This window comes from Sciurus carolinensis, chromosome 4 (genome assembly GCF_902686445.1).
Source record: "Sciurus carolinensis chromosome 4, mSciCar1.2, whole genome shotgun sequence".
NCBI lineage: Eukaryota > Metazoa > Chordata > Mammalia > Rodentia > Sciuridae > Sciurus > Sciurus carolinensis.
In genome coordinates, this window is record NC_062216.1 from 69,005,725 (window position 1) to 69,033,582 (window position 27,858).

Consider the following 27,858-nt stretch of genomic DNA (forward strand, 5'->3'; position numbering starts at 1 on the left):
TTGGCTAGGCAGGGCTTCAAGGGGCAGGGGGCAGCCTGAAGACTTAGATTGTATTCCCAGTGTGTTTGACCTTCACCCAGTCTCTGGTCCTGTGATCTTTCAGAGCCTTAAACCTTTGACTTTTCTGTGTGGGGGTGGGGAGAGTGGGACCAGATACAGTGAACCCTCTGTTCCAGCCCAAGCTGCCATATTTCAAGTGTGCTTCTTCCAGAGCCTCTGCATCCCTCTTGTTGTTTGGCTTCCTGTCTTTGTACAGGGCACTGGTTTATTGGTGGCCTATACCCTAGTGGCTTCCAGGCTGCTCTGGGGACCTTTATGCCACATCCAGAGCCAGTCTTTTGCCTCAGTATCTCCATGCTTCATACTCTGATAGATTGTATTTTACTTATTGTATATTACTCATTCCATAAAGAGGATATTAAAGTGAACCCAAATACTCATGATATCACCAGTGCTACTTGAGCATGGCTTCGTTCATTCCTGGCTTTAGTTGCAATTGTAGACCTGGACTTTTGTCTCTGGTCAGCAAATCCATGGATTGTGATGTGTCCCCGAGCCTTTGCACCTATCCCTGTTGCCTGCACCTGCACTGTGCTGTATCACCTTTGCTTATTCTTGAAGATTTTTTATACACCTTCTCCCTGCACTTAGCATCCTTGTCATGTGAAATTCCACAGTGCCTCATGCCGAAGGCACCAAGCTGAATAAGACATAGTCTTTCCCCTAGAATCTAGTGGTGTAGACAGGGAGTCATCTTGCATCTGCAGCCTGCTGTGACAGATGTGCCACAGGGGCAAAGTACTGCATAATAGGTACTCTTAATACTTGTAAACCTTGCAAATCTGAAAAAGAACTCTAGGAATTCACATTTTATTGATATTCTGACTTGGTATGTGATCTAAGCCTGGGATTTGTGTACGCGCACATGTGTGCAAAGCGTTGTTTACTTTTCTTGAAAATCCAGGTTACTGTCTAGAAGGCTAATGCCATTCCCATTTTTATTCTTTCTAGGTAGCCTGATTTTCTTCTCTGAATTCTCTAGTGTCCTGTGTGAAAGTCTCTGTCTCTGGTATTCTGAAGTGTCACACAGGACGTGACTTCTTGCGACTCAGCTTTCACCTGATGTGTGGGGTGCCCCGAGGATCTGTTCAGTCTTGGAGTACACATTATTAATTCCTTCATTGATATTTGACTCTCTCCATTTTCTCCTCTTTTGGAATGCCTAGAATTTGGATGTTGAATCTCCTGGATTGACTCTATAGTTTTAGGATATTTTCTATTTCTCTTTTCTTTGAGATGTTTTTCCCCACCTTTGTCTTCCTGCTTTCTGCTGAGGTTTTCATTCTAGTTAGCCTATTTTAGTTTCTAAGAGATTTTATGTTGTCTTAATCTTCCTCTTTTATAGAAGCCTGTTTTGGTTTCTTGGATACGATACCATCTCCTGTGTCTTGGAGGATATTAATGGTAGTTTGTTTTGGGAAGGAAGGATTCATCCTCATTGTTTCCTGTGACATGTGTGTTTCTTGTCTTCCCTGTGACAGGCTTTCCTCAGCAGTCTAGAGATCCTTGGAAGTGAGGCATGAAAAAGGTAACTGAAGTAGGGTGCCATGGCACACACCTGTAATCCCAGCTACTTGGGAGGCAAAGGCAGCAGGATTTCAAGTTTGAGGCTAGTCTGGGCATCATAGTGAAACTCTGTCTCAAAAAAAAAAAAAAAAAAAAAAAAAAAAAAGACTGGGGATGTAGCTCAGTTGTGGAGTGCCCTTGGGATCAATCCCCAGTACCACATACACAAATAAAGGTGAATTGAAGCTGTGTATGTGTGCGCGCGCACGCGACACACACACACACACACACACACACACACACACACACACACACACAGGACTCCAGGCCTCATGTAGAGTTTCTGGTTGGTCTGTTTCATTTATGAACTTATCAAGTTAGTATTGCAGGTTGTTGAGATTCCCTGGAGAAGAATCTTCTAATTTAACTGGAAGGTCTAAGACACTCCCTGTGTCCAGAAGCCTAACAGAGGAAGCAGGCCAGGGTCTGTACTTCAGTTTAACCCTGTGTCTAGTTTCCTCTATTCACAGGACTGCTTTGCTCTATCCGCAGAAAAAGACTACTTTCCTATCTGATGCTGGATGGAGAAGGGACATTTCCCGGGCTAAGGGAAGTGGGGACAGAGGATGATTGATGGATGGATGGATTTATTTAGGCCTATCCCTACAGCAGACTTTTAATCTGACCCCTGTTTGCAGTGCCTCCCGATGCTGCCAGTTGCTAAACTTTGGGGGTTCCAGGGTGCTGATGCATTAGGATTCAGCTTTACATCACTTACCATTTGTCCTTCTGCCTTCCAGTCTCCAAAATCATGTTGCTGTCATCAACCCTTTTGCTTTTTTTGAAATCATGGTTTTATGCCTCTTTGCTCTCAACTTGATAAGGTGTCGGGTGGCAGCAGAGCTCCCTCACGTGCGTACTCTCTGAGACCAGCATTGGCCAGTACATACTTGGGGCATTTAGTTGTCCCCACTTGTTGTTTTTAATAGACCATTGGATGGTTTTCATCAGCCTTCATGGGCAAGGAATGAAAGCTCATTTTGCTATGGATGGGCATTTCAAGGATCCCCATGCCTAGAACTGTGTGGGTTCCATCCAAGGTCCCAGTAATTGCTGGCAAAATGAGGGAACGAACAAATGAATGAATCACAAACAGACTTGGAAACAAACATGTCAATACAAGCACAGTTCAAGAAGGGTCAAACTCTGCCTTGGGATGCAGGCTGGTGGCTTATGTAACCCTGAACCATATGAGACTAGTGAACATTGTTTCTGACTAGCAGTCCTCATCTAGCTTGTTTTCTCTGGCTGTAGTCAATAAGTGTTATTGCTAATTTTTGTTGTTGTTGTCACTGGGGGTCAAACCAGGGTAGCACGTGCTTACCACCAAGCTACACCCCCAGCCCAATTATTTGTAATTTTTACAAAGAACGAAATGAATAAAAATAAAGCATAACATAGGTATAAGCTACTCTTCACAGCCTTTCACAGCTCCTCTGTCACCTTACACCCCAGTTTCTTGCTCTGTAAAATGAGTGGTTGGATTGGATGCTCTTCAGGCTTTATCTGCCATTGTCCTTATTTGTTGACCTCTGTGGAAAAACCTGTCCCACCTCTAGTCTCTTGGGCCTAGGATGACTTTCTTGACTCTCTGCTCATCAGAATCCTCTTACTCCTTTAGAACCCACTCTGAAATCCCACTTCCTTCATGAACATGCTGATTGCTCCAATAAATGCCAGCCCCTTTTCTCAACTTCCTTGAACAACTTCAGTTTGCAGCTTTAGAGGAAGGAGCATGGATTCAGATGTCTGATACTGCTGGGTTTGTTTTTTAATTCTGTCACTTACTTCTTGTTTGACTTTGGTTAACATACCTAGGACCTATGAGTTTAAGTTTCTTTATCTAGAAGGAAATTGTAATAAAAGTTATTTTATAGGATTTTATGAGAATTAAATGAGATATGCACTGTCATCTCATAATATCTGCAGGGATTGTTTCCAGGATCCCTGCAGATACCAAATCCATGGATGCTCCAGTCTCTTATATAAAATGCATAGAGCCTATGTATAGAGTCTAAAATATACTCCTGTATACTTTAAATCATCTCTAGGCTTCCTGTAGTACCTGATGTGATATGATATAAATAGTTGTAATACTGTATTACAGTAATACTGTAATACTGTCTCAGGACTAAGTAAAAAAAAAAGTCTGTACTTGCTCAGTACAGTATAGACACTCTTTTTTTCTTTTCGGAATAGTTTTAATTCACTATTGGTTAAATCCTCAGATGCAAAACTTGCAGATATGGAAGACCCACACAACACAAGAAGATGATAATGACAATAATTTGTGTACCGTACCTTTTTACTCACAAAGTAGACCCTTTCATTATTTTTGTTTCACAGATGAAGAGTTTGAGCAAGAAGTAACTTGTCCAATGTTTCAAGCCAAGGACATATAGCACTTACCTTTCTTTAGGTGTTTTGTGTTTGCATTTATTCTATGAATATTTATTGAGAGATAACTCTGTGTCAGGTCATGCTGAGAATGCAACAATGAAGCTCCTACTCTTAATACTATATATTAAATTTATATTCCAGTTAAAGAGTCAGTCAAGGAAAAAGGAAGTACATGTCCATCAGATGGAGGCAAGTGTGATGGAGAAGGGGGAGCAGGTCAGGGCATAATGCATGCAGGGGCATGATAGAGAGAATATGTGGTGGGAGATAGAGGCTCCCCTAGTAAGTTACACCTGAGAGAGACCTCTGAAGATGGAGGGAACAGTCCTGAGGGCATCTGGTGTTCTTGCTTTCCATCACTGTCAAAATACCTGAGATAAATCAATTTGTCAGGAGAAAAGGTTTACTTTGGCTCATGGTTTCAGAGATTTCAGTCCTTGGTCTTTTGGTTCTCTTGCTTTTGGGCCTATGGTGAGGCAGCACATCATGGTGGGGAACATGTGTTAGAGTAAAAAGCTGCGCTTCTCATGGTAGCTGGAGAGCGAGAGAGAAAGAGAGGAGAGAGGGGAAGGGATCTGTGTCCTTGAATATCCCCTTCAAGAGCCTGCCCCCAGTGATCCAGCTTCCTTCCACTGGGTTCCCACTTCCTGAAGGTTATTGTACCTCCAGTAGTGCCACAGACTGGGGACCTTTGGCACATGGGCCTTTGGAAGACACTCAAGATCCAGACTATAGCACCTGGGGAGTCACATTCCAGGCCTTGGCAACAGCAAGCACAGTTTTGTTTGAATAGCAGGATCCAGCTCTAGTTGGGGTATGAGACCATTGTGAGAACTCAGGCTTGTATTTTCAATTTACTGTTTCCTCTTTGAAGTTCAAAGGTTGCATCTTTTTTTAGTGTCCTGTATGATACTTGATAAAGAAAGTGATGGGCATTTTGTTGGGTAATTGATACCTATTTTTCAGTTGATAAATTCTCCCACCTTCACCTCTGGCACAGGGTTTGTACATATCAACTCTCAGGTGGCTCTCAGCTCCCAGCCACATTCTTCAGGGCCTTGGCCTGGCAGGGGAATGAGTGCCAGCTGATGTGAAAGCCTTGTACTGCAGCCTTGGTGGCCTTCTTGTGGCCCTTCAGTGGACCACATGCTCTCCCTCCTCAAGGCCTTTGAAAATGTGGCTCCTTCCCACTCCTTCAGATCCAGACTCAAGCCTTGTGGTATCCAGGTCACGTGCCCATGGGCTGAAGGATTTTTCCTGCATAGCAGCATTTATCTCCATTGCTATACCCTCACTGTGTGATCCTCAGGCTCCCATCATCTTCCTCACTGGCCATTAACTCTTGAGGACAGAGTCCCTGACTGTTCCTACTCGCTTGTCCTCTCTGCCACACTCTAATCTCTAGCCCAGTGGTTGGCAAATTTTGTCTGCAAAGGACCTGATTGTAAATATCTTAGGCTTTGCAGACCATATGGGCTCTGTTGCAGTTCCTCAGCTCTGCCCTTGTAGCACAAAAGTGGCCATAGAGAATACATAAATGAATGAGCATGGCTGTGTTCCAAAATATTTATTTATGGACATTGAAATTTGAATTTCATATAATTTCCACATACTATAAAATATTATTTTTTTCAGTCTTATAAAATATAAACATCATTCTTGGCTTGGAGGCCATATGAAAATTGGCAGTGGATTGGATTTGGCCCACAGACTGCTGACCCCTGAGGTGGGGCAGTGCATGGCTTATAGCATGTTTTTAAAAAATATTTGTTGAATGACACTGGCAAGAGGTAGTGAGCTGCTGCTTTCCCTAATTAACTCCATAATTCCTGCCCTTTATCAGATTCCCTGTAATCTCTTAAAATTAATGAAGAAGGCCAACTGGTTCATTTTATTGAAGTGTTAATTCACTACCATAAAATCAGCCCATTTAAAGTATACAACTCAGTGGTTTTTTAGCATATTCTCAGTTTTGTGATCATCATCACTGTCAATTTGAGAACAGAAACCCCATTAGCAGTCACTCCTGTCCTCTCCTCAATTTGTCTTTCTATCCTAGCTCTAGATAACCATCAATGTACTTTCTGTCTCATACTTTCTGTCTCTATAGATTGCCTCTTCTGGACATTTTATACAAATGGAGTCATGTAATATGTATTCTTTCATGACTGACTTTTTACTTAGCATGTTTTCAGAATTTTCATCCATGTTGTAGCATGTATCAGACTTTCATTCTTTTTTAAGGCTACATGATATTCCGTTGAATGGATATACCACATTTTTGTTTATGTTATCCATTCACTGGTTTACCGATCTTTGAACTGTAGCCCTCTTTTGATTTACAAATGATACTGCTGCGAACATTCCTGTGCAACTTTTTGTGTGGACTTGTGTTTTCATTTCTCTTGGGTACCTACATAGGAATAGAATTGTTGAATGTCTAACTCAGTTTGGGCAGCTATAATAAAGTAGTATAGACTGGGTGGCTTGAAATTTCTTCCTCACAATTCTGGAAGCTAGGAGTCTAACTAAAGTCAAGATGCCAGCATGGTCAGGTTCTGGTGGGGATGCTCTGTTGGGTTTCAGACTTCTTATCGTAGCCTCATGTGGCAGAAAGAAGGTAAGAGACCTCTGTGGCACCTCTTTATTAAGGGTACTCACTCCATTCATGACTCAATCACTCCCCAAAGGCTTCACTGTGTAATACTATCACTTTGGGGGTTAGGATTTCAGCGAATGAATTCTGGGAGACACAAACATTTAGTGTAAGATCCTGCATCATACCATAACTGTGTGAACCTTGTAAGGAGCTGTCAGATGATTTTCCAAAGCAATTGTTACATTTTACATTCCCACTAGCAGTGTATGAGGGTTCCAGTTTCTCCACATTCTTGCAGACAACTATTTTATATTTATTATTTTCATTTTTTTGTGGTACTGGATATTTTTATTTTTCGAGCAACCCTTTTCACTATCTGTCTTTTTGAATGGTCAACCAGTTCTTAAATGGACACATTTTTGATTAAACTTGATCATTTAGGTAAAAGTTGTTATTTTCTTTTATAAAAATAATGCATATTTATTAGGGTGTACTTGGAAAACAAAATTTGGAACCTGTTAGTGATGTCCTGGTTGGTTATTTATTTATTTATTTATTTATTATTATTATTTTATTGAGACGGGGTTCTCTGTGTTTACCTAGGCTCAAGTGATCTACCCAGCTAGCTTCCCCAGTAGCTGGGACTACTGGCACACGCCACCATACCCCATTGCAAGCCAACATCTTAACAGGTCTCTGAAGACCTAGGCAGTAGCCCCAGTGAGGTTCAGTGGTTCAGGAAGCAGGTCCTGGTGGCTCTAATTGGGGTTCACAAACCAGCTCTGTGACTTGGCTTTGGCAAGCTCCTTCTCTATTCTAAGCTCCTTACTCTTATTGGTCAGTCGATCCATTTGTTCATCATTTATTCATTCAACAGGAATTTTGGGATACTTACTGTGTGACAGATGTGAACCTGCTTCACTGGCTTATGGCTGAACCACAAGGCAGTGCATGTGCGGGCTGAGCATAATGCTGGCTCTTAGTAAGCGCTTAATAAGTGGTAATACTGAGGATCAATAGAGAATCCTCCCTCCTGCAGTCCCCACCTCCTCAGAGCTTGAGACAGACTCAGAGGAGGAAGGGCCCTCTTGCTCATCCTTTCTCCTTGTCCCTGGCACTGGATTCCATTCCAGGGCCAGCCTTTGCTGGGACACTGCCTCTGCTGGGGACTGCCCCCTGCTGCTGAGCAGCTCTGGTTTTCAGCACTTCCTTTCTGGAGCCATCTTTTGGTCAGGCCTCTCCCACTAGGGCCTGGGAGAGCGAGCTGGCTCCCTCGTGCACATGACAACCTTGGGAGTTTTTGACAACAGTTCCCCCTGCCTCCTCTCCGGTTCCCTCAGCTGTCTCTCAGATAACTTCATTTCTAGATCTGCCACCCCTGTTGCCACCTTTGGACAAGCTCCAGTTTCTTCTTTGTTGTTCCTGGCCTTGACCTAGAGGTGGCTTTGAGGGGTGGGATGACATCCTGGTGGTGGTATATGCACACCAAGTGCCAGGATGAGTTGTAAGCCTTTGGGGTGACAAATCTTCACTTTGCCAGCAGGACGTTAAGTATGTGAGCAGGAAAGAACTTTGCTCTGAATTATGGAAAAAATACCAGCTAAGGCTGTCCAATGGCTCACTCCTCCTGTTTGCAAGCTCAGTGGCTGGGGAGAGGTTGGGGGGCCGCTGCCCAGTCCACCTTCACGTCTGGCCTTCCTGATGCTCGTTGCAAGAACAGCTCACCCTGCTGGAAGGATTTTGAGTTTCCCCCACTATCACTTCCCATCCTGATAGGGCAGAGCTGCTGTTATGTTTTCTTGGGCTCCATTTTATAAGCTGCTAGAGGGAGATTGTGACAAGCAACCCATTAATAAAAGCACTTCTATAGAAACAGAACAAGAGGAATCAGTTTGATCATTTGTCTGATTTTGTATCCTAGGGCCTCTTACTGTTGTTGGTAGGAGAAATCCAAGTGTGTTTAGCAATCTCTCATCCGCTGCCCATGGGGTAAAAATCTTGTAGTTTTGTAATCAGTAAGAACCCAGAAACCCACGCCAGGCCCAGCACTGCCCTAAGGCAGGCCAGAGTGAAGAAGCATACGTTTAGGGTATTTCCTACCCTCTCAAGCGAGTATTTGAAAACCCATGCCTAATGTTTTTTTTAACTGTGTTCTGGGCTGATTTACATGACTTTATTCTTCTGTGGTTAGTTACTCATTCAGAAATTCCCCTGTCCATCTGTTCTTTTGGGACTCTGAGTGGGAACAGAATATCCCCTTCGAATTGGGGCCTGGTGGCCTCCTGCTGTCCTCATCACTGCCTGGAGGGCAGCAGCATTTGTCCACCTTCCTACCCTCTGCACTTGCTAACTGGATTCCTATAGTTGGAGGAAGCACCTTGGGAGGCAGTTATCCCAGGTTCCAGAACCTATAAGTCCAAGAGTTTGTCTACAGGCTGTGGCCTTATGGCTTGGGAAGGTCATGGTGGGGTGGCCTGGAAGCAGAGGAGGCTTGTATGGTGTGAGGCAATGTAGGCCAATGTCTAGATCCAGACTCTGCCAGCCCACAGTCATGTGACCTTGGGCAAATTACATAAGACCCTTTTCTTAGTCATAAAGTGGGGATAATGAAGGACCTATTTCACAGGGTATTCAAATATTAATGGTTGAGTATGTGAAGCATCTGGAACCTGGCCTGGCATGTGGAATACACTATGTAGCTGTCAGTTGGTGGTGGTGAGGAAGGGGAAGAAAAGGAGGAGGAGGAAGAGGAGGACGATGAGAATCATCTATCTTTCCTATTGGATCACCTGATCCCTTCCCCTGCTTTTTTAAAAGGAACAAGGGTACCTAGATTATATTTACTGACAAACATGGGAAAAATTCCATGTGGGCTCTGCCCTACTGCATGTGCAGCCCTTAGATTCCTTAGCACTCTCAGATAACCTCTGCTGGCAAATCACCACAAAGCCACTGTGTGGGAACCAGCCTTGAACTGATTACCAGGTGGCAGCAAACAGTCTAATTTCCCTGCCTCAGTTTCCTCATCTATAACTCATAGAAAACATTTACCACTCCCTCCCTACTTCTTTCCTCCTAACTCTTCCAGAAACTTCAGTAGGGTCAGGTGACATCTTCTAATAATCATGGTAGGCAGATTACAAAGCCAGACAGAACTTGGATGGGTGGCATGGGAGAATTGTGAGCCCAAGGCCTGGGGTACTGGGCATCCTGTCCAGAGAACCCTGGGACATCATAGAGTCAAGATGAAAATGGAGCTCCCTCAGCACTGCCCTGGGGCTACCTGGAGCTAAGGCAGCCACTTTGGTTGTACCCCCACCTGTGAAGGGGGACTGGGATGCTTGGTTAGAAAGTTAGTCCATAAATGAATATTCCTCAGGCTGGATAAGGTACAATGCTTAGTCTTCAGCATGCTCATACAGTGGCAAAGGGCAGTTTAAATACCAGCAAGAAAGTCTCAGTGATGCAAATAACCAGCAGTTAATGCTTCACCTTGTATGCATCAGGTGCGGTGCCAGACACCTCTTTTATAAATGAGGGGCAAGGCGTAGGGTTTATTTACTCCCCCAGAGTTGTACAGTTAGGGTATGCCAGAAAAGAGACAAACAGATCTGGGGCATTTCACAGTCTGTGTTCTTTCCAGGAGGGGACCTGATCTGGAGCTCTGGAAGGCCTGCTGGAGCTCCCTGCCTTCCCAGAGCCTTGCTGTGAAATACTCTTGACCACGTGATGTTTGTGTGTTCTTTTTCCCATCAGCGGTCACCACCTCCTGGTTGCTGCTCCTCCTCTCCACCTGCCCTGCCTCTGCCAGGTGGGCTGTTTTTAACCTAGACTCCCTGTGGGAGTGCACACCCCTCCTCTCTCTAGCCTGAATTTCCATGCCTTTCTCTCCCTTCTTTCAGGCAGTGATAGCCAGGAGAGAAACCTGTGCCAAAAGGTGCGGGTGACCTTGAGCTTTTGTTAGTGTGGATTTTCTGGGAGCTTCTGGGGGGAGGGGGTGAGGTGTGTGGCACATTCTTTGCTGTGGTGCTGGAAGCATTCCTAGTTGAAAGGATGGAATGGGGAAGTGCATGGCTGCTGTGGAGAGGGCACAGGCTGGCAGCCAGCGGCCAGGGAGTCTGCTGTCTGTCTGTGTTAACTGGCTGTGTGACCTTGGGCACCACTACCCCTTTCTGGGCCCTTCTCCTTACTGTAACCCAAGGGGTTTGTACCAGATAGTCCCTAAGGTCCTTTTGACCCTAAAAGCCCTATGACTTGAATTGCCTTCCTTAGGAAGTGTCTTGCTTGGGCTCATTTGTTCTTCCGTTCCCCTGGCAGCCTCTTCACAGCTAAGGTTTGCTTTCCAGCTGGTGTTAATTGGTAAGCTTTAATGTATGCTTTGGGATGAGCAGGAGGAATTCCAAGGCCAGAACTCCTGGGCCCTTAAGAGTGGGAAGTCTTTGAGTAAGAACAAGTTCAAACAGGAACCCTGGGGCTAGGAGCCACAACCTTGGGGTACTCATTCACCCCAGAAAACATAGCTCAGTGTTTTAGAGCCTGGCTGGTTAACCCCACAGGACCTGCCCCTGAGATGGCTGGTTACACTTGTCCAGAGGCAGAAACCCAGCTGGTCAGCAGGGCCAGCACTCTCAGGCCTGGGTTCTCTGTGGCCTGCCCAGGCCACAGCATTTCTTCCCAGCCTACTCTCAGCTCCTCCACCCTCCAGTCATCTCCTTCAGCTACCCAGCCCACACTCTGACTCCAGGTACAAACTATGTCCTTTCTGGCCTTCCTTCTTTTGCTTAGCTTTCCCTGTCTCCTTTTTCATCTTTTATACTTGTTGATATCACTGCATCTTCTCATGTCCAGACTGAGATTGGGCAGGATATTGAACTTGGCACAGGGTGCAGCCCTAGAACACACTCAGTATAAACCAGAATGTGGGGGTGAGGGAGAGCCATTCAGTCAGATCATGTTAACTGAGTCCCCATCACCTTCTGGGTGCTGCAGGTGAGACAAAAATGGGCTCACAACACTTTCCTGGGGGAAACTGGAGTTGCCCATGACAGTTGGGAGACTGGCCCTCGTGAGGGACACCTGTCCAGTGACAGGTGATATTTCTAGTCTGTAATGGGAAGAGGTAGGAGGCAGAGGACCTGGGTCCTGCCAAGTTCTTGGCAGTGGTTTCTTTGCAAGTCATGTTCAGGACCCTCTTGCTATGAGGTCTGTCCTTTCCAAATGAATTTAATGTAATTGTTTTTTTTCTACTGCCTATTTTCTTACACCTTGGTTTTTCTTTATTGGCAGTTTGAATCCAGGAGACCCATCTCCCTTCTAGGAAAGTCACCAAAATGCCATGCAAAGAGCTTGTTGCCCCAGGCAAATGGAGGCAGGAAATGGGGTTTGTCTTCAAATTGTGGCTGCATCAGGGGTGGTCAGGGGTCCCTGGAGGACAGGCAGGCAGGATGCTGGGCCTCCCAAACAGGGAGGGGACCTGGCGGAGGCTGAGGTTTCCTGCACTTGGTTTTGGTCTGTCCAGCTGCTTCCTGCTGATATAGAGGGTGGACAATGCCACGGTGACTCAACTCCAGGATCATCTGTGAATAATAGCAGATTTGGCCAGGATCAGCCAGGGAGTGCTGACAGTACCAGTCACCTGTTTGCTCCTTGTTGGGAGGAGCCATGGCACCTTGAACTACTTTCCTACTTGCTCTTGATGCCCAAAGCCCTGTTCTGGTTGGGCTGCTTTCTGACTGTTTCTGTTTGGTTCCCATGTAGCTTGTTCTAACCCCTCCTTTGTGCACAGCTGACCCAGAGCTTCTGACTCCACGATGACCAGTTGCATGCCCACTGTCCCAGGACCAGCTTTGCCAGCCCTCCCTTGCCCTGGGTCTGAGGTTCAGGGGTTTGGCATGGTACTTGAAGCTTCTGAGTCTCTCCACAGGCATCCAGGGCTGGATGAGTGTCAGATAAGAGAGACAGCTGTGAGTCTTTAATCTCCTCCAGTGGTAGAGGATTAAACAATTTTTTGGTGGTTTTGTTATTATGTATTATGATTTTTCTTCATAAAAAGCTATCATTTTTTGTGTATTTTCTAGGTTCTTGTCATGGTTACTAAGTACTTTACATGCATTATCTAACTTAAGCCTTCCAGTAACTCTCTGAGGGAGGTATTGTTAGCCCCATTTTATGGATGAGGAAGCTGAAGTGTAAGAGACTGAGGAGCCACACTTATAATCCAGCAACTGGGGAAACTGAGGCAGGATTGAAAGTTCAAGGCCAGCCTGGGCAACTTAGTGAGACCCTGTCTTAAAAAAATAAAAAAGGGCAGGAGATATATCTCAGTGGTAAAGGGTCCCTGAGTTTAAGCCGCAGTGTAGTTAAAAACCCCCAAAAACAAAAAAGGGGTGGGTGTGGGGAAGTGGTAAAGAGCTTTCCCAGGGTCTCAGATCATTCTCACTTCAAAGTCTTGTGACTCCTAGGGAGGGACTCGGGGAGTGTGGAAGAATTTAAAACAATTTGAGGCTGAGTGCAGTGGTAAGCACCTGTGATCCCAGCTACTTGAGAGGCTGAGATGGGGGAATCTTAAATTCAAGGCAAGCCTGAGCAACTTATTGAGACCCTGTCTCAAATAGAAACTGAAAAGAATTGGGGATGTCATTCAGTGGTAGAGCACCCCTACGTTCAGTCACCTGTATATGCCAAAAAAAAAAAAAAAAAAAAAAAAAGTTTGAGGGTGGAAGTTAGATGGGATGCAGAGGTGAGCAAGCCTCAGTCCCTTTGCTCCCTGAGTTTACAGCAAGGTGGAGGCAACAGGTGTGGTGTTAATGAACTCTGACACAAGCTGTGGTATGATTGGTGTTAACAGTGGAGCTGCCTGTTAATTCAGAAGCATATTTTCAGCTGGTAGATCAGCAACGAGCAGAAGACACTTCAGAACAGAAGTGGGGGAATTCTTAGCCCACAGGACCGATTCAGCTGTCAGCATGATTTAAACTGGTCTATGTAGAAAATGCTGAGATATAGTGCCATTTATGTCTGGAGTTGCAAAAATGCAACATTCCTTAGAAATATTTTTAGTACAATTTTTTGGCAGTTTGTATTCAGAGTCTTAGAAATATTCATTCATAATCCTGTTCCTTGGAATTTATACCAAAGAAGTTTATATATGTATTAATTGCAGCATTATTTATAATAGTTAAAATTGTAAGCATACCTAATGTCCAACAATAGAAAACTAGGTACATAAATTTGGATACATTAAGTTATAGTTAGATAGAAGTGAGAAGTTCTAGTGTGCTGTTGCATGTCAACTGACTCTAGATAATGGAAATGTACTATGTTTCAAAAAGCTGTAAGAAAGAGTTTTGAAGGAAATGTACTATGTTTCAAAAAGCTGTAAGAGTTTTGAACTTTTTCACCATAAAGAATTGATGCATGGCACAAGTGGTGTGACTCTGCATAGAGAAATGAAAAGTGGTGTTCCATTCTCGAAATACATTCTGCTGTCATGTGTAACTAATTAGAACAAAAAATTAAAAAAAAAAAAGATAAATGTTTGAGGAGATAAATGTCAAACACATTACACTATGCATACACGTATTGAAACATCACGATAGCCCATAAATATGTACAATTTTTGTTTTTACCTGTCAACTAAAAATTAGTTCAGCAATGAGCAGAAAACACTTCAACAGAAGACAACAGAAAAATGGGGAGTGTCTTGGGAGTCTCAGAGGCTCACAGGTGTTTTGTGCATGGCCAGCACACTACCTGGCCTTGTGAAGTGAGGGCCCGAAGCTTTCCAGAGAGGGCGAGAGTTGAGTTTGGGGAGGCCTTCCAGTTCCTTTGCTTCTCCAACACGTTCTTCCCCTCCAGCTTTCTCCCTTAATTGGATGTAAATTTACAACTAAAGGACAATTTTAAAAAAATATGTATTGTTTTTATTGGCTGCGTTTCCCAAACCCTGTGACAAGAGACATTTTAGATTTCTCACTCTAAAAGAAAGCCCTAATTTAAGCTCCTTTCCACTCATGTGATCCCAATTGATTTTTTTCCCTCTCTGTTGTTCAGATGGTCTTTGTCAGATGGAAGCATTTTCTGCTCCTGCCTTACATGGCTCAATGTAAAGTGATACTGTGTTGCCATGTACCAGGCTGGCCTGGCTCACCAGGGAGGATGGGCGCACCAGACACTTGCTGTCTCACAGCCTTGTGGCTGACAGTAAGCTTGAAGATGACCCTCAAGTGAGCCTGGAGAACACCTGGGTTCCAAGCTGAAGAACAACAGCCTGTGTTTTGTGTATTACTGATCAGAACTTGGCATAGTACCTGGCACTTAGGGCCTAATATGTGTTATTTGGATAAATACTGGCCTTTGTGACAATATTTGCTCCAAACAACAGACACTTCCTTGGAGTGTGTTGTATTCAAGTGTATATATAGATAGATATAAATTTTACATATGTAGATGTAGGTGTGTATGTATATATGTATGTATGCATATATATAAACATTATTTTTTGCAGTGCTGGGAATTGAGCTCAGGGTCTTGCACATGTTAGGTAAGTGCTCTGCCAGTGAGCCACACCCAGGTGCACAAAGAAAATGGTGATTTCCAGGTGGGCTTCCCTGTGTTTTTGGCCACTGGAGAGGCTGAGGCAGGAGGATTATTTGAACTCAGGAGTTCTAGGCTGGCCTGGGCAACATAGCAAGACCCTGTCTCAAAAATAAAAATAAAAGACTAACCTACAGTGGTTAAGAAAATAGGTTTTGCCAGACATGAAGACCAGTGGTACAGAATGGAAGACACAGAGAAAAACTCATGTATATATAGTTATCTCATGCTAGACAAAGGTGCCATAAACATACATTGGAGAAAAGATAGCCTCTTTAACAAATGTTGCCGGGAAAACTGGAAATCCATATGCAGCAAAATGAAACTAAACCTCTGTCTCTCACTCTGCATGAAACTCAAAGTAGATCAAGGATCTAGGCATTAGGTCAGTGAGCCAGCATCTACTGAAAGAAAAAGTAGACCCTAATCTCCATCATGTTGACTTAGCAACTGAATGCCTTAACAAGACTCCTAAGCACAAGAAGTAAAATCAAGAGAATTTTATCAAACTATAAAGCTTCTTCACAGCAAAGGAAACAAGAAGATGAAGAGAAAGCCTACAAAGTGGGAGAAAACCTCTGCCACCTGCACTTCACATAGAGCATTAATCTCTAGGATATATAAAGAACTCAAAAAACGTAACACCAAAAAACAATAACCTGATCAATAAATGAGCAAAGGAACTGAACAGGTACTTCACAGAAGAAATATGAATGGTCAACACATATATGAAAAAATGTTCAATATCACTCGCAATTAGAGAAATGCAAAATAAAACTACACTGAAATTTCATCTCACTCCAGTCAGAATGGCAAATATCAAGAATACAAGTAACAAAAAATGTTGGTGAGGATGTGGGGAAAAGGGTCCACTCATACATTGCTGGTGGGGCTGCAAATTGGTGCAACCGCTCTGGAAAGCAGTATGGAGATTCCTCAGAAAACTTGGAATAGAACCACCATTTGACCCAGTTATCCCACTGACGCTGTCCAGTGGAGTCAATTTGGTGCGGGAGACAAATGAATAGCGAGGCTCTTGAATTCAGAACGGTTTATTGTAGATTCAGGAAACCTGGGAACCGGAACCTTGAACCTGGAACCCCGGTGCTTGAGGAGAGCTGGCTTATATCCCCTCCAGGAGGTGATGGGTAGGGCTGACGCCAATTATGCGAAGATCAGGCGAGGAGCCAGTTGCCCAATCATGGTAAAGGTCAAAACGAGCAGGCACGATCAGGAGCACTCCAGAACACATGTGCATGCATTGTATGTGTGGACTTAATTGAATACAGCCAATGACAGATCACCTGAGTGTGCTTAAGTTAATTAACCTCCTCACCCCGATGTGATCAAAACAACTTCTGGCTGGCTGCCAGGCGCCATCTTGGCGTAGTCCACATGGCATAGCCCCCAACATCCCACTCCTTGATATATACCCAAAGGACTTAAAATCAGCATACTATAGTGATGTGGCCACATCAATGGTCATAGCAGCTCAGTTCACAATAGCTAAGCTATGGAACCAACTTAGGTGCCCTTCAACAGATGAATGGATAAAGAAATTGTGGTACATATACACAATAGAATATTACTCAGCCATAAAGAAGAATGAAATTATGGCATTTGTAGGTAAATGGATGGAACTGGAGACTATCCTACTAAGTGAAAAAAGCCAGTCCCAAAAAACTAAAGACCGAATAGGCTCTCTGATATGCAGATGGTGACTCACAATAGGTGGGGTGGTGGTGGAGGAGTGAGGTTCACTAGATTGGATGGGGGAATGGAAGGAAGAAAGGGGGGTTGGGAATGGGAAAGACAGTAGAATGAATCAGACACAACTTTCCTATGTTCGTATATAGAATACTTGACCAGTGTAATTACACATCATGTCCAACCACAAGAATGGGAAGTTTTACTCCATGTATGTTTGATATGTTGAAATATATTCTACTATCATGTATAACTAAAAAGAGCAAGTAAAAGAAAAAGAAAATAGGTTTTGGGCTGGAGTTGTAGTTCAGTGGTAGAGTGCTTGCCTAGCATGTCTGAGGCACTGGGTTCAACCCTCAATACCACACAAAGGTAAATAAAATAAAGGTACTGTGTCCATCTACAATTAAACAGATATTTAAAAAAAAGAATATAGGTTTTGGACTAGAGAGTTTTAGATCCTGGCTCATGAGGATGGTGACTGTGAATCTGCCTCCTAACTTCTTGGAGCCTCACTTCTCTATAAATGGGTATGGTGCTAAAATAAAACTTCAGAGGAGTGTTGTAAGGATCAAATGAGCTAGTTCTTTATAAATGCTTACTTACTAAGGGACCAGTAAATATTGTACTGCTATAAAAATGTCAATATGATTTTTGGAGGAGGGGATCACTCCCATTTCCTTTGAGTCAGGAATATGGTTTTGTGGCCATTATCTCATATGCCCTGACTACCCTCTTTCCTCTAGTTCAACCATTAGGATTCCTCAGCCCTCCTTCTGGATCTCACCTAGTTTCTTGTTGATATTCAGCAGGGAATAAACTTTCAAAATCCAGAGGGCCTGTTTTCAGTTATCTTTAAGGAGTCCATAATACATAAGACTGAGTACCCATGTTCTCTCAAGAAGTACTTTCCTCGCTTTATGATGAGCCAGCTTCCACCCGCTCCAAGGTTGCATGGGTTACCACTCTGTCCATAATTGGATGAAGCAAAGACCAAAAATTCTTAAAGTTCAGCAGATCTTCACCATCACCACCAGACATATTATTTTTCTTTTAAAATTGTTTTTTATTGTTGTGGAAAACACATAATTTACCATGTTAAGTGTACTATTCAGTGGAATTAAGTGCATCACACACATCATTGTTCAGCTGTCATTCATTCATCTCCGGAACATTTCATCTTCCTAAATGGACACTCTGTACCCATTAACAGTAACTTTCATTTTCCCCTTCCTTCAACTCCTAGTAACTATTTTTCTGCCTTCTGCGTCTAAGTGGCATCATATAGTGCATCTGGCTTATTTCACTCAGCATAGTATCTTCAAGGTTCATTGGTATTGTAGCATGTGTCAGAGTTTTATTTTTATTGCTAAATAATATTCCATTTTGTGTATGTACCAGTTTACTCATCCATCTGTCCATCCATCCATCCTTGGTCATTGGGTTATGTCTACCTTTTGACTGCTGTGCACCCTCATATTTTAAAATGAACTTCCCACTGTTCTCCTTCCCAGTGGCTCTGTGGATATCATACTCCCATGACTGTGATTAAAATGTTGGATGCCTATCTTGAGTCACAACACATCTGAGCTCACACGGAGATTTCTGTGCACTGGGGCCATTTATCCATTTCCCTTATCAGGCTGAAAATGCTCTGAGGCTAACAATTATGTTTAATGATTCTTTACCAGCTCCTGAGGGTCTGTTTTGGGAAGTGGTAAAGGATCTTGGTTGAGGGCGAGGGATTCTGAGGTCAGACCACTTGGCTTTGCATCTTGATTCACTGCATATTAACAGTCATCAAATGAGCCCCTTAATTCTTCTAGAGTTTGTCCACTTTTGAAATGGTGATGATGGGGTAACTACCTGGTAGGGCTGTTATGAAAAGCAAATGGGATGATCCATGTAGTGGGTTTACCGTAATGTCTGATACATTACAGGCTCAAAGATCAGCTTAAGAAAAAATTAAGACCTCCACATCCTTTTGGAGTTTGCCTCTTTCATCCTCATAGTTCCCTTAGGAGTGGCTGGAGAGTAGTATCAGTGAGTCTCTTGCATAAAGTGGAGTTCCAAGTGTTAGGGGTGGGCAATAGTGGAACCAGGCAGAGTTGAAGTCCTTCCCCACCCCCCTGTCAGTGCCCAGTACACTTCTTCCTCACTTGGTGGAAGGTGGGCCTTGAGCGTGACCCTGGCCCCTTCTTGGAGGCCTTCTCTGTGGCCTTTCCCTTGCATGGACCACCAATAGTGGCATGTATTTGACAACTGGGGGAGGCCTGTGGGCAGCATTACGTCTCTGTGGTTCCTTCAGTGTAGTGCTGTTGGGATCGCCAGAGGTCACTTCCTTGCTGCTTCTTGAACATCCTCAGGCTGCTCCAGAGTGCCATCAGCCTTGTGTTGGTGGCTGGTCCTACCCCACCAGCATGGGAAACCAGAGCCCCTCTTGCCCATCAGAGCAGTGCACCTACAGGACCTTACTAAGAAGTGTTTGGCAGTAGTGTGTGCGAACTGTGGTTTCTCCCTAAAACTGGTTGAGCTGGTAAAAACAGAAGTTCCCCTATTTATTTTTCCGTTTAACAAAAAGTTCCCAAATATTTACCAGAGACTCTCACATTTTCTTCTTAGCATCAGCTTCTGACTTCAGCTTCCTGGCCACAGCAAGGCAGAGGGAAGGTTTCTGTTGCTTGGGGCCAATTATCTGCTCTGGAAAGACATCTCCAATCGTGACTAAAAGCAGAAGGCAGGAGCCAGGCTGTTGGAGCCAGAAGGCCTCGCCCCGAAAGTCAGGTGACTGAATCAGGTGATGGCGTTTCTGGAGACTGGTTCTCTGGACTAGCCTGGTGGCTGAGTGGACACTTCCTAGCTGTGTGACCTTGAACAGACCTCTTAACCTTTTGCAGCTTCAGCATCCTGATTGGCAAGATGGGGTTAATAATAGCCTGCCCCCCAGAGATGTGAGGACTCAGTGAGATAATCTATGTAAAATGCTTAGCATAGCGTCTGGCACACTGAGAACGCTCTAAAAATGTAAGCTCCTTCTATTTTTATTGGCAAACTTTATTTCTGCAGTTCCCAGCCTTCCATTCCTTTACACCTTTTCTTTTTTCCTGGTAATCCTGATGCCTTTAGGATCCCAGTGCCCTTGAATGGCTTCCTGTTCTCCTGTATGAAGCCCCATCTTAGGAAAGGGTTTCAGAGTATAGACACATCTGATTTCAGGCGTTACACCTTCAAGGTCATCTGGGCCAATCCCTGTTCTTTCTGAGTAGCTCTCTGCTGGACCTCACCTCTGTGCCTCCTCTGGCGGGGGCCTCTCTACTTGCTAAGGCAGTCTACTCCAACTTTGTAATTTTCTCCATTTTGGGTTGGGGGAGGAACTGAATTTTTATGGAGCCCCTTTATGTGCCAGGAGCTGGTAGGCACACCCACTGTCTCATTTATCACCTCAGTAGGCCTTCAAGGTTGATGGTGTTATTCCAGTTTTTACAGAGGAGGACACTGAGTCACTACAAGATGGAATAAATAGCCAAGGGTCACCTGCAAGCCTGTGATAGCTGGACCTCTGGTGAAGCTGTCTTTCTGACACCACCCCTGTTGTCTGCTTTGATGATAGCTGTGGCTGGAGGCTAGTGGCTCAGTGCACAGATCTGCATCTGGGCCCCTCTGCTGACCAGACACTGTGGGCTGCTTACCTCCTTGCTCTAAGCCTGTTTTTCCACCTGATAGTGGAAGTAGCAGTCATGTCTACCTCATGAGGCTGTTGTGATGTTCAGGGAGGACCTGCTGTGATGCCATAGAGCTTCGGGTGCAGTCCTCGGAAGTGGCCCCGTGTCGGGAGGGTCAACCCGTGTGGGATTGTGCTGTTGGAGTCCGCCTTCTGGGAGGCACTGTGCCCTGGGAACCCCCAGAACAAGCCCTGGCCTCTGACCATACTGGATGCCTACAGGTGTTTGACCAGGTGTCATGTCCCTCCTAAAGCCCTCTGCATTTTTAAAAAACTTTTCTTTTTATTGTGATAAAAATACATATAATATAAAATTTACCATTGTACCCATTTTAAATGTTTAGAGGCATTAAGTAATTCATTGTTGTAAAACCATCACCACTAGCTAGCTCCACAGTTTTTTCTTCCCCCATAAATAGAAACTGTGCTTCTTAGCTATCATCCCCTAGCCTTCCACCCTAACCACTGACATTCACTAATTTGCTTTCAGTATATGGGTTTGACTTTTCTAGAAGCTTTATGTAAGTAGAATCATACAATATGTGACCTTTTGTGTTTGGCTTATTTCTTTTATACCTTCAATATACCTTCTATTCATCCTTGTTGTAGCATGTAACAGTACTTCCTTTTCTATGGCCAAGTAATATTCTGTCACATGTATATGTAACATTTTATCTATTCATCTGTTGATGAACAGAGCTGTTGTAAACACTAATACAAGTTCTTGTTTGGACACCTGTTTTCTGTTCTGTTGGGTATATATCTAGGAGTGGGTTGCTGGCTCATGTGGTAATTCTGTGTTTAACATTTTGAGGAAGAGCCAGACTTTCCTCCAACAGCAGCACCATCCTTCATTTCCACCAGCAATGTGTGCAGGTTCCAGTTTTTCCACATCCTTGCCAATATTTGTTATTTTCCATTAAAAAAAAAATGTATGACTGTTCTAGGTGTGAAGTGGCATCTTATTGTGGTTTGACTTGCATTTCCCTGATGACTAATGGCACCGAGCCTTTCCTTCAGCTTTGACATTCCCACATTCTCTTGGCCCAGTTCTAAACTTTTTCCACCACTCTATTCAAATTTCTCAAAATGGGCTCCCTTTGTCTAGATTCTGTTTAAAATGCCCAGATTGCTGGGCAGGCCTCCAGTGAGGCTGGGTTCAGCCTGGTGTGGGGACTCCCCTTCCCTGGTTCTAGAAAGGCTGCTTTTTCTTATTCAGTCTGGCCAGCGTCCCCCTGTCGAGGAACTCTTCACATTCAGATCCTTTCACCTGTATGGCTGTGGCAGGCCCTCAGCCTTGTCTTCCCCGCCTGGTCTGTGGGTTGTCTCCTTCCATGCAGTTCAGGGTGACTGGATGCCTCCCTGCAGGCTGGCACTAACCCTCTTCCTCACCTTTGGGGCAGCTGTTGGTCTTCCAGGTTGTCATTTGCTCCAGCCTGCACTTTCCCAGCCCTTCTGAAGGATCATATAGAGGTGCGATAAGAACCTGCTTCCCCAAGACCAGCAACCCTGTTCCCTCCAAGTGTGACTTGACTCCACCGTTTTGTGTCTCTTGGGTGGGTTTATGGTTTCAGACCTATTTCTGACTGGAATCAAAGCCTGTCCCTCAGTGAAGGAATTTCAGGCATGACTGAGCAGATGGAGGAGGTATTTTGGGGGGCCGAGAGTTTGTCCCTGTGTTCCAGAAACCACTTCACCATCTGCCTCCGTACAGAGACCCCACCCATCCTGGAAAAAGCCAAGTGTCATCTCTTCCAGGCCCTGTCCTTGAGACCTAGCCCATAGGCACCTTCCTACAAGTGCAGGATTTGGATATCTGTGTGAAGTGCTTGATTTATTTTAAACAATGATTCAACTATTGTATGAAAACTTATTTGCTGTAAAAAAAAATATGGAAGTACTAGAGTAAAAGGTAAGAGTTCCTATATCCACACATCTCCCACATCTTGGTGTCTTTCCCAGGGGAAATCACAGATAAAGTTTGGTATGGATTCTGGATCCTTTCAGACCTTTCTTTCCAGTTATTCTTTTTAAAATTTTTATCTTTCTCACTATTAACTCCAAAATAAATAATATCATCAGGTTGATTGTATCAAACAAAATGAGTTCAGGTTGCCCTAAAATGATGCTGCTTAAGTAGTCAAGCATTGGGTTTTCCTGCTCAGGTAGCTGTAATTAACTGTGTACAGACTTGAGTAGGGGCAACTAAGACAAAGACCTCAAGTGGTGAGGGTGGAGGTTTCCATAGATCAGGTGCCATGAAATCAGATGGTTGGAGGGAGGAGAAGGAACCAGCATTGATGATCACCTATCGATCACCCATCATGGCACAAGGGTAAGAGCCAGAGGCTGCCCAACTACAATTCCTACATGACACTGACTTTGTAACTCTGGGCAAGCTTAGGTTCTGGAATCTCCCTGGATTTTGGTTTCCTCAGTTATAGATAGGCTCGGCTCCCAAGTCTGTTGTGAGGGGTTGATTTTTAGAACAGCACCTAGAAGGTGTAATGTGAGGGTTGGCCATCCTGATCTTGCTGGGCATCAGGCTCTGGGCAGGTACTTTCCTTCCTGTGTCAGCTAAGCATAGGCCCTTGGCCTTCCTCATTGGTCTTTCCCTCTATAGGCTGTGGCAAGAACAGAGCTAAACAAGTCACATTGCTAAAAATAAGTCTCACCCCCAGCATGTGTGTTTAATGTTTTTTTTTTTTTTTAATAATAATTTTAGTTGTAGATGGACATGGTACTTTTATTTATTTATTTATTTATTTATTTATTTATTTATTTATTTATTTATATAATGTGGTGCTAAGGGTCAAACCCATTGCCTCACGTGTGCTAGGCAAGCGCTCTACCAATGAGCTACAACCCAGCCCCTCAGTGTGTTTTTACTATTGAATGAATGAGTACTAAGTTGAGACTTTCTACCCTTTCAAGATGAGATTATTATGGGAACAATTGTGCAATTAGTTGTGACTGGTCATTGACACTTTAGTTTTAATTAATGTTATAGATAATTTGACCAAGCGATGATCCTTCATGTACAAAGGGGGACATTTTTACGTTTGCAGAAGAAAAAAACTTGCCTTCCATTTGAGACAGCCAGTTGGGGCCAACCAAGTCTGGAGCCCAGGTCTCTTGATTCTATCTATCCTGCCAATTTGAGAGGAAAACTAGCCTAATATCTGTGAGACCGGCTTGCTTCTGCTCAGGGTTATTGTGTTGTGATGGAAGGTCACCTGGTTCCCAAGGCCCACAGGCAAGCCAGCAGACAGATGGGCCTTCTGGAAGGACTGAGGCAGGCCCAAAGACAGTGGCATGGTAAATGGCTGTTTAGGGCCCTACAGCTTCCAGGACAGAAGGTGGGAAGCATTTGGGGTTCTGAGGTACTGCTTGGTCTGACCCGTGAAGCCAGCTATTCAACTTGTTTATGTGACCACAAACTAAAAGCTGGTGTGGTGGGCAAGATGGATATAAAACCAAGTGACGATGGCCTAGGGTGGAAACTCGAGGGAGGGTGGTGGCTGCATCGTGGAGAGGCAGCCACGTTTGCCCAGGCAAACCGTCATGTGGAGAAGGGAGGAAGAGGAGCAGCTTGAGGTCAAGCATGGCAATGGGAGGCTGCATACCATTGCACCATTGCACCATTGCAGTGCGAACTGTACTCCCCAAATCCCTGGGAGGAGACCAGTAGGCTCTGTAGATTTTGTGGGCTTTTGCACCTTTTTATCCTAATACTCTACTTCTAGGTTCTGCCTCACCCAGCTGGTTGTGCAGCCCCTGGTCCAGACACCTGCTTGCTGATGGTCTTCAGCTTGTTGTCTGCTCTTATTTGCGTTTGCCACTAGATGGCAGCAGGAAACCTATCAGTTTCTCTCACATATTGGATTTTAGTCAAGCGGAGCCCTTGTGCTGGGTGGATCAGCCATCACTTGGCTGGCCCAGAGACTCAAATTCCACATCTCACTGGGTCCAGCTTGGGTATGAGCAAAGACTGGGATGAAGTCAGGGGAGCCCTCTCAGAGCTATTCTCTGAGTTCCAATAGTCTTGAGAAGTGGCTATCTTGGCTCTAGTAGTTCCAGGGTTGGAAGGTGGCCTTTCAGGGCCTTTTCATGTGGCCCAGACTCTTTTAACAGAGTTCCCACTATTAGGCAAGTGTTTGTCACATGGCCCTGACCTGGTTTCCCATGTGGTATCGGAACCAGAAGCTGAGACCCAGTGTCTCTGAGGACAGTTGGATTACTCCCCCAGATGCCTCCAACTTGGTAGCCCATGGTGATATTGATGGGTATGGTGATGGGGGGACAGCAGCATATGACAGGAACATGCTCCCCATCAGCAATGATACATAATAAGAGCAAACACTGACAAGTGCTGTGTGACACTAACTCCTGACTCTAGGTCTCATAACAGCTCCCCGGTGTAGCGTCTTATCCTATTGTACACAGCTGGTCCTGATTGAGCAGGGCCTTGAGTCCAGGCAAGTGTGCAGGAGAGGCCAGTGATGAGTCACACACCACTCTTCAGTGTCATTCTCAATCCCTTCGTATGTCATTCCCACTCACTCAGTTCTTTCTCGTCTTTGGGGGTCTCACTGGGTCTTCCCAAAAGCCCTTGGGTCAGGTACTGGAGTATCCTCTTTTACAAATGAGGAACTTGAGCTCAGAGAGTTAAGGATGTACCCAGCATTTCAAAGACAGGATGATAAACATGGTCACTAGAATGAAGAGATGGTAACCTGCTGCTGCCCCCCATTTGTGAGCACCCCACCATTGTGTACTCCAAACTGGAGACTGGGGTGGGGGAAGGTCAGCTGGGATTCAGTCTTGGTTTGGGACTAGAGAAGCAACCCACACTGCTCTGTGGAGCTACCCGGTCCATCAAATCTCCTTCCACAGGCCAGATGTATCATGAAGACATGCACGGGAGGGCTGGTGTGGGGACTCATATGTTCTTGCAGTGGGCACTGAGTTGGCCTTTCCATCTTGTATTGCTATTCTGGGCTTATCTGAGTTAGGCAGGCTTTGGCTGGGACTCCCTTTCCACTTGGACCTTCCCTCTTCCTCCAGAAGGCTGCTGTGGTCTGTGCCTGCATCTTATTTACCTGTTCCTACAAGGTCCTGTAGCTTCCAAGGCTACTTGTCACTAGTGGGCATAGCTCCTGGGATCCCCTTCTTCTTTTCTCCCTCTCCAAGATGGGCCTTCTTAAGGTCCTGCTCCTCTGCCCTACCTCCACTCTATCTGGCCTGTAGACTCAGGGCCCTGTGTAGGCATGCCAGCTGCATCAGATCTCTGGCAGTTGGGGGAGGAGGCCATGGGAAGCTGGGCCCAGGCCCTGCCTACCTTTCCTTGGGCCAGGCTCCCTGATCATCACAGGCTTCTTTCCCTTTCACTAGAAGACCCCAGCTATCTGCCTATGGAGCTCAAGTCCTGACCTTCTGAGTATCCCACAACCCTGCCCACTGCTTTCCGTCTCCCACCTGGCTTCATATCCACCAAGTTTTATAGTAGACATTGATGCCTCTCACATGCTGTGCTCTGGGCACTCCACAACCATGCCAGGCCTGTGTTTGGGCCCCAGGGTAGCACTAACCCTTAGTTACTGGTTCAAAGGCTTCTGCTTTCCAGCCAGACAGCAGGCCTCCAATTCCATCCCAGGCTCCAACATCCTGCTTGGCTTGTCTTCTCCACCCCCACCCCCAGCTCCAGCTGCAGCCTCCCTATTGTGCTCCTGGCAGTAGGCTTGCTGGGGGTGGAGGTGGGGGCTCCTCTCCCCTTGGCCTTTCCTCTCTATTACATCAGCTTACAGTCAAATACCTCTGGGGTCTGCTAAAGGAGGACTTTTTATTAATTTTTTTTCAAGGGAAATAATTCCACCTCTTGTCACACGGATTTCTGCATTTGGCTCTTTAGGGGGCTTGACTTCCTTCCTCATCTTTCTCAGTCCCCTTGATTCTCAAGAGAGGGAACAGCTTTGTTTCTTTGGCGGCAGCCAGTGGAGGGTCGGGGGTGGCTGGCCCTGGGTCTTTGAGGAAGGTGGTATGGGGCAGGAGAGCACAGAGCTCTCAGTTAGGTATCTGCGTCCTGACTGTCCCACTCACTGGCTTTGTGACCTTGAGGATGGTCCTTCCCCTCTCTGGGCCTTACTTTTCCTCTCAGAAGCCCAGTGCTACATCTGTCACTGGGGATGGTAGGTGGCAGTGCCCAGTGGCTTTTACTCTGGATTGGAGGACTCTGACCTTTGGCCTCATAGTGTGATTACCCATCTGTCCCCTGCCCCTCATTCTGGCCCCTCTGCTGGGCCTGGGTATGGCAGGAGGCTGGGAAGCTGGCCTACCTGTCAGGGGTAGGAAGCCCATCAATGCCAAGGAGGGGGAGAGCCATGAAGGGCAGGGCCATGCCAAGAAGGAGAATGCCCTTTGTCTCCTGCTGGCTCATGCTCACCGCCTGCTACAGTCACAAATGTTAGAGGAAGGAGCTCAGCTGGGACGAATCTGTCAGATGGGAAGAGGCCCCAGCACCCTGCTCTGTCCCTTCCTGTCTGCTCTAGCCAAGCAGACTTCTTCTTGGGCCTTCCCCTCCCTTATTTCTTCTCTGTCCTTCCTTCTCCCTCTTCCTTTTCCTCACTTTCTCTCCATCCATTTCACCATGTCCTTCCCTGGTCTAGTCACCAGCCCTGTGGGCAGGGTGGGTCCTGGGCAGACTGTCAGTGCCTCAGCGGCTCCCTTGCCTGTCCCTTTCTCTGCTCTCCTCTGGGGAACCAGGAATCTGCACTCTGCTCCCCAGCTCAGAGCCCAGGGCTCCAGGGTATAGGCGACCTGAGGAATGAGCACCTCCATCTCCACCAGCATGCCGCTTAGCACCGGCCCCCAACCCAGGGCCCACATCTGGCCTGAGGGCTCAGTTTTCCTGGCTGTAAATTGCCTCCCACTGCCCCTTGGCATCCTCTCAGGTTTCAGCTTCATGGGCCTTTTTCTTTTTGGGGGGTGGGGGTGTGGATCTAGGGAAGGCCCTGCTTGCTGTTCCCTCCTTCCATCTGTCTGAGGCTGAGGAAGGAATCTTTGGCAATGTTGTTAGTGATCCTTCCGCCCAAGTCTTGGGTGAGCTGTGGTTTTTAGCAGGTGGCTGAGCAGGAACCAGCTTTAATTAGATTTTCCCCTTTTCTGTTCACACCTCCTTCCTCCCCTCTTTCCCTCACTTCCTCAGAGGCCA

At 45.4% G+C, this 27,858-nt stretch overlaps 1 protein-coding gene across 2 annotated transcripts in view; it reads left to right on the top strand.

The window, feature by feature from the left end:
• The window catches only part of Tspan9 (tetraspanin 9), a 195,719-nt gene that overhangs the window by 25,929 nt on the left and 141,932 nt on the right, over nucleotides 1-27,858 (top strand). The window contains exon 3 of one of the 2 annotated variants that reach the window (XM_047549880.1): nucleotides 19,550-19,711. The exons of the other annotated variant lie outside the window; for it this stretch is intronic. The gene's annotated coding sequence lies outside the window, so the exon portion shown is untranslated. The remainder of the gene's footprint in view (nucleotides 1-19,549; nucleotides 19,712-27,858) is intronic. 2 annotated transcript variants of the gene reach the window in all.